This window comes from Cavia porcellus, unplaced genomic scaffold (genome assembly GCF_034190915.1).
Source record: "Cavia porcellus strain 051 isolate PalLab524CR breed Dunkin Hartley unplaced genomic scaffold, mCavPor4.1 scaffold_9, whole genome shotgun sequence".
Taxonomy (NCBI): domain Eukaryota; kingdom Metazoa; phylum Chordata; class Mammalia; order Rodentia; family Caviidae; genus Cavia; species Cavia porcellus.
This window is the reverse complement of record NW_026947492.1, coordinates 61232574-61239052: the sequence shown is the minus strand read 5'-3', so window position 1 is coordinate 61239052 and position 6479 is coordinate 61232574.

The window sequence follows — 6479 nt, the reverse complement described above, 5'->3', positions numbered from 1 at the left end:
ATAATATTTTTTAGTCTCAGGCTAAAACCAGTTTCAGAAGACTTGATTATTAGTCTCCTGGAATAGTCAAAAGCTATAGTTAACAGTATGTAGTCAATAAATCCCTGCCAGAAGTGGTGGTGCACTCCTGTAATGCCAGCCTGTAATCCTGGCACTTGTGAGGCTGGGGCAGGAGGATCACTTCGAGTTCCAGGCCAGTTTGAGCTACACAGTTAAGTTTCAGGCCAGCCTGAACTACATAGCAAAACCCTATCTCAAAAAGACAAAAAAATAAAACAAACATCCCCCACTCCCACCACCAAAAACAAAACAAAACAAAAAACCCCCACCCAAATTCCTATCTTAGCTCTTGGGCTGACTCCCAGCGTGACCTGGGGCTAATCGAAGTCCCAGCTGGGCCTCAAGTTACTCTTTTATAAAATGGGGAACACTGTTCTTGGCTCTTTCGGGTAGGCCATGAGACCAAGGATGATGAAAGTGCTTAGTGAACTGTTAAGAGCCATTTCACTGGGAGGGGGTAATTTTTGTTAATGCCCTGCTACTTCCTGCCCATGTCACAGGACCGGAGGGCAGCTAGTGTTTAGTGTTCTCTCTTCGGAGACTAGACTCTTACCTGGTTTTGCAAGGTCTCAGGCTGAGGCCTTCAAGATCAAGCTTCTCTAAAGGCGTCTCGTTCTTCAAAGTTGCCAGTGGCTATCATGGCCTGGTCTCGTTGGTTTTCCATAGAAAATGGCTGGGAGACCAAACACCTAAAGATCATACTATGTGCCCTGTGGGTGAGGGCAAAAGAGGAAGGTTTAGAAGGGGAAATCCACTTTAAAAGGAGCCACACCCCAGGAAGGAAAGGCCCCTGCCCAAGACACACAAGCCAGTTTACTCGGTGCTTGACTTGAAGGGGAGTCAGGGTCCGTTTTACCCAGGGTTGGCAGCGACTACCCACGGGGGAGAGGGTAAGCTCAAGCGCCCTCCCTGACAGCTTTGTATCGCACTGGGGGTTCTCCTGCGTTCCCATCACCTCCCAACCATCAGCTAACTGCTGAGGGGGAGCCGTGCGTGACAGTCATGATGGGTTAGTCCTTCTTGGAGTCAGCGAGGGCCTAAACCTGGCTGTGAGAAGGCTGGAGAGACTGGGAGTGAGCCCAAATCAAAGCTTCTTCTCAGCATAAACACCTTCAGCAAAGGGACTGGAAGCACATGGCCTGCAGCGCCAAGGACCAGAGGGGAAGCACAGAAGGTTAACATGGCAGGCGACTGGACTCCAGAAGGAAAGCACAAATGGGAGTCAGAAAAACGGTGAGAGGTGGGTGTGGAAATGCAAGCCTGTAATCCCAGCACTCCTGAGGCTGAGGCAGGAGGATTGCCCCGAGTTCCAGTCCAGTCTGAGCTATATATAAGTTCAAGCCCATCCCGCACGACGTAGCAAGACCTGTATGAAAGAAAGAAATAAGAGAGAAAAAAAGTAAGAAAGAAAGAAGAGGAAGAAAAAAAACAAGAGGACAGAGAAAAGGACAAACTATGCTGAGGAGACACAAAGAAACTGAAGAGCGGGAAGCGAGGCCCGGCCTTCTAGGCGTGGAGCAGATGCGGCGGGGTGCAGGGCTAGGGTTCGGGCTTGGGCCAGGCTCACCGGGCCGCTGGGAGAACACGGGAGAGCGGACGCTGGCTGTCTGCGGGCGGAGACCGCGTGAGGGAAACCTGGGCAGAGAGCAGCTGCCAAGGTTTACAGCGCAATCCGCGGGGGCGGCAGTGTAATTTAAACCTGGGGCGGGGCCTGCGTGTGGCGAGGGCGGGGCCTAGCCGGAACCGCGGTGGGCGGAGCCAAGGGCCGAAGAGTCGGGACCCACGGTGCCTGCTGCGGCTGCGCGGACTCTCCCGCCGCACCCTGTCCGCAGAGCTGCTGCCGAGGGGCGGGGGAGATCCGTGTGGGCCTTCCTCCATTTCCATCTCCGGGCGGGCTGTCCCTGCGTCTACCCTTTCCTCCGCGCCTCTCCCCAGTTCGCCCTCGTTGCAAGAAGGGCCCCCCTGACTTTCGGAAAGAAGCGTAGTCCGGAACCCCACGCCTCCTGCTCCCAGCTAGGGTGCCTGACAGCAGCCCGCGGCGCGGCCGGGTGGAGGAGCGCGCGCTCCCTCGCGCCCGGCCGGAGACTCCCGCGCTCGGAAACCTGCACCTGCCGATGGGGCGGGACAGGGCGAGTCGTGAACCAATCCGGGCCCGCCGCAGGTGGCTGGGCGATCGTTAACCGCCGTTGGAGGGGCGGGCTTCCTGCTGTCTCCCGCCTCTTTGTCTTCCCTAGGGGCCCTGGGCGCTGAAGCCCTGGTGGGAGTGTGACTTCTGCTCTCCGTGCACAGGCGGCGCACTGGCCAGCGCCTGCAAAGTGGAAAAATAAGAGCGGAGTCCAGGCCAGCTGGGAGCCCAGTTCTGGGATGAGAAAATGCCCAGGAAGTAGCTTCGGTTTGCTGCTGCTTTTAGGCGGCAATGAACCAGAGAACAGCCTGGGACCTGGAAAAACACATGCACTTGCCCTTGTATTATAGGCAGCTAGGTTAGATAGAAATAAAGTGTGGAATACCATGTCTAGGGTTTTAAGGTTCATCAAGTTGGGGGCGTTTGTGAGAATCCTGACACTTCACGCTTCACCAATGCCCTCCGTGGCACCAAGCGCAGAAACTGTCACGGCGTGAAAGTTTGTACATTTCTTCGTTAAATCACATTCTATGAAAAAAAGTTTATAATCTTTTTGTTTTTGGAGGCAGGGTCTATGTAGTCCAGGCTGGCCTCGAATTCACAGTTGTCCTACCTCAGCCTCCCAAGTGCTGGGATTTCAGGTATGGGCAACACCTGGTTTTCCTCAAAACCTCCCATCTGCACACACACTTTGGAGATTATGATTAGTCTCTTTTCCAAGTTAAGTGTACTTTTAAAGTAAACTTTATTGAAATATAATATACAACTAAAACAGTGCACAAGTTATAAATGTACAGTGCAATAAACGTTTATAAAGCAAACACCCCTCTATAACAAGCACATGCATCAAAAAGCATTAACATCCCAGAAAAGATCTTTCATGTCCTTTGTCAAAGGGTTATTCAAAGATGACCACTATCCTGATTATTATCACCTATATTTCCATGCTGGAGCTCTGAAGGAGCCAGTCAAAAGTCGAAGGTCCAGAGCTCACTGTAGAGTCCTGTGCTAGTGGCTTGCACTGAAGGACTGGAAACATCTATGCTGGAAGCCAGAAGACAGATGTCCATGGTGTGGCGAAGCCTGGAGCTCCTCCAAAGAAACAGAGCCAGACTTCCTTCTTTGTTCCTCTTTTTATTCTGTTCATTCTGTGATCCTATTGGTTGATGCTGCTCACACTCAGGGTCGACTTCCACTTGAGTTAATTCACCTGGTCACAGCCAGAACTAAGCTAAGCCAACCGATTGGGTGTTTCTTACTCAAGTTGACAACAGCTAACTACCACAGTTGCAAAAATTGTCTTTAATTCTCAGTTTATTCAAATATAGGTAAAATCCTTAAATAGATATTTCTCCACTGAAGATACACAAGTACATGAAAAGATGATCAGTATTACTAGTTGTTGTAATTTGGATCTGAAGTGTTACCCAGAAGTTTCATGTATCAGGTCAGAGATATCAGCTCAGTGCCTGCCTGGCAAGTGTGAGATTGTGAGTTCCATCCTCAGTACCCAAAACAAAACAAAATGAAAAAGCAACAAAACAAGTCTCATATCAGAGGGGTACCAAGTTCTCTATGTATGTCAACACAGTATATATCTAAAAAATAACAAAAGTGGGCAAAACAATAAGTGCCACAACTTCTCTGCCTTGATTCATTGTCAGAAAGCTGTCAGGCAGAGCTGTTCAACACTGAATCTCAGGCAGTCGTAAGTCGTGAGTCTGTTATGGGCCAAGTGAGTTGGTTCAGAGGCCAGAAAATGATATGTTGAGAATATTACTGGGGATATTTATATGTTATTTTAAACGTGTGTGCATCATCATCTCTCAGTACTTTTTCCAAATAGAATTTGCCAAGGACAATGGTTTTATTACTACTCTCTTCCTTCAGCTCTCACTTCTATGCCCTGGTTTCAACAACAGCCTCATTTTCCTAGGATCAGTGTCTAATCTACTAATTCATTCTGTGTCCTGCAGCCAATTACTTCCTACTGCCAAAACCTCTCACCTGGCAACATTACACGCAGATGAAAAAGAAGATAGAAAAAAATCTGTATTTGAAGGGGCTTTGGGATGACCCAATGATCTCTGTGGAACAAAAGGCCGTGAGTCAGAGTGCTCATGGGTTTTATTGGTACCGGTCAGGGAGGTTGCAGTGGAGTGGGGGTTGCAGCAGAGTGCACAGAAAGAGAAACTTTGCAGGCATGGCATGTAAGGAGAAACAGAGCACTCTTGCAATGGGCACAGAGGTCCTACACTTGGTGGTGCAATGGATAATAATACAAGAAAGGCTGGCACCTTTACTATCAGGAAGGTATAATTTTTTTTATACCAGGAATTGAACTCAGGACTGGACCTTGCTCTTGCCAGGCAGGTGCTGTGCCACTGAGCTATATCCCTGGCCCAGGTACAATTCTTTTTGAGTCTGTAGACTTAGCTGAGATGTTATTGCACATCTTAGTTCACAGGCTCTTGTTTGAACTCCCATTTAGCCATCAGTGGTGGGGGCTCACTAGCATCTCAGCCAAATTTAATCACATTGTTTTGGCCGATTAAGGGAACATCGGCTTCTACGCAGCATCTGCATATCTCAGTGAATAGGGTTGAAGAAAAGATCAGGTAAAGATGAAGGCAAGGGGTTCGTTTCTCAGGGGAATACAGCGTGGCTCCCATATCCTAAACTTTATTTTTTTTATTTTGAAAAATAAAGGAGATTAAGATAAAAGAGGACATAACAACACAGGTCAGAACAAAACAATTTAAGCAACATAATGTTTCACCACAAGATAACCCGACATAACAGTAGTTACCAGAGTGGCTCTTTCCTTGAAATACTTGAGTATACCTTCATATACTATAGCATCAAACATAACAAGACAGTGTAAAATCATTCAAGAGAATGAAAGTATTACAAGGTATTTAGAACCAACTAACAGAAAATGAACAATGGTTTCTATATCTCCTTGTCTACAAATATTTTGTTTATACTATCACATATAATAAAATTCAATAAGATACAACATGATAAAACCAATGGAGACAGAAGGAAAAAAGCTTGATGGGACTTCAAAACAAACTGATATTAAATCATCACTAGATATTATAATGTCTTGTTTTCTTCAAAATAACTGTTCATACCATCACAGACAATAAAATCAAACACCCCAGAATAAAACCATTCCAATGAATGAATGAAAACATTATAAGGCTTCAGAACAAAATAATGGGGAATCATGATTACCACATACTTTTATGTATTCATACCATTTCTTACACTAGGGAAACTATTCGGTACTTACACATGGGAATTTTATTTATTTCACTTATGAGTATGGTCTCAAGCTGTGCCCCCTTATTTATAAATATCTCAATGTGATCATTCTTTATAGCTGAGTAGTACTCCATTGTATAAAAATACCACAACTTTTTTATCCATTCCTCAGTTGATGGAGACTTAAGTTGTTTTCAAGATCTGGCTATTAAAAATTGTGCTGCTATAAACATGGGTGCTCATGTATATATCACTGAGGTATGAAGTCTTCAGTTCTTCTGGGAATGTCTAGAAGTGGAATAGTTGGAACAAATGGGACCTCCAATCCAAGCTTTCTGAAAAATCTCCAAACTGACCTCTACAATGGTTGCAGCAGTCTACACTCCCACCAAAAATGCAGGAGAGTTCCTTTTTCCCTACAGCCTCTCCAGCATTTGTTGTTGGTAGTTTTCTTGATCCTGGCCATTCTTTCAGGAGTGAGATGGAATCTCAGTGTGGTTTTAATTTGCATTTCTCTAATAAGTAATAATGATGAACATTTTTTCATGTATTTATTTGCCATTTGTATTTCTTTTTTAAAAATATTACTTAAGGAGAAAAAGAAAAAAAAACAGAAAAAGGGTACAAGTTATACAGAATTGCAGAAAAAATAAACAGTAGGAAATCACTAGTTAATAGATTACATAATGTCATCTTAGAAATAGTTGTTCAAGTTACAAAATTAAAGCATATAAAGTGGACATTCAAACAGTGAGATTGCAAACAGTTCTGTTCAGTGATCCAATAACTCAGTAATATGTTTATCTATCTTATACACTTAAATATACATGCAGTTATATCCTTTAGAACACTTTCTTTTGCTCTCTTTTGTACAATGAGAACTACACATTTTGGGTTTTATTACTCCCACAGTTCTTATTACTTTTTTTTAAAGAGAATAAAACCAAACGTGACATAGCAAAACAGAGTCAGTCAAATCAAAAGGATGGACATAATACATACTGCAAAAACAAAATATAAGGTG